Source organism: Dinoponera quadriceps, unplaced genomic scaffold (genome assembly GCF_001313825.1).
Source record: "Dinoponera quadriceps isolate SergipeBrazil2010 unplaced genomic scaffold, ASM131382v1 scaffold13189, whole genome shotgun sequence".
In the NCBI taxonomy this organism is placed as follows: Eukaryota; Metazoa; Arthropoda; class Insecta; order Hymenoptera; family Formicidae; genus Dinoponera; species Dinoponera quadriceps.
The window spans coordinates 1-715 of record NW_014566912.1 but is presented as its reverse complement, the minus strand read 5'-3'; the positions used below and the strand labels follow the sequence as shown (position 1 = coordinate 715).

The 715-nt window shown below is 42.7% G+C and overlaps 1 pseudogene; it reads left to right on the top strand.

The window, feature by feature from the left end:
• The first annotated feature begins 204 nt into the window (after nt 1–204).
• LOC106751427 lies at nt 205–675 on the top strand (annotated as a pseudogene).
• The last annotated feature ends 40 nt before the right edge of the window (nt 676–715 follow it).

Here is a 715-nt window from a genome sequence, read left to right as displayed (position 1 = left end):
TGGGCAGTGGTTGCGGCTCTGTATCCAGTCGATAGAGACGCAAATCGTGTATCCATGTACCCACACTATACAACAGTGCTCAATTTACAGAACTTTGAGTTTCCAATGTCTGTAATCAAATAACAAATTTCGAGTGACAAAACAATATATCAATCAACGTGTACAGTGCTGAAAAGAAGAAAACAGAAAAAGGAAAAACGACACGCGTGATCCTTCCGATACGCCTCACTGACCGCACGATGGACAGACACGTCAACTTGCTGTACTTGCCAGATCCGCGAGATGACAACGTTGGACACTTTGTATGGATAAAATCTTGTCCCGACTTGTGAGTCCCGACGAGCTCGCAACTAAGCAAACATGATCATAAGAAGTATATCTGCAACCGGTACGTATAAAAATTTGTAAAAATATTATAAATANTTTTTTTTTTACAGATGCTTGCACTATTTTCGTTCGAGCGAAAGGTTGCAGGTCCATACTATAGATTGTGGAGAAATGAACCACTGTGCCATCCTGCTTCCTAGCGAGGACGACAAATGGCTCAGTTTTTGCAACCACAACAGGAAAGAGCGTCCACCGTTCGTCGTGTACGCCAATCTGGAGTGCATCTTACGGAAGATTGCGAGCGAGGAAGGAGAGGAGTACAAATCGCACGCGTATCAACATCATACGGTATTTAGCATAGTGTATTATTTACATTGCTCGTATGACA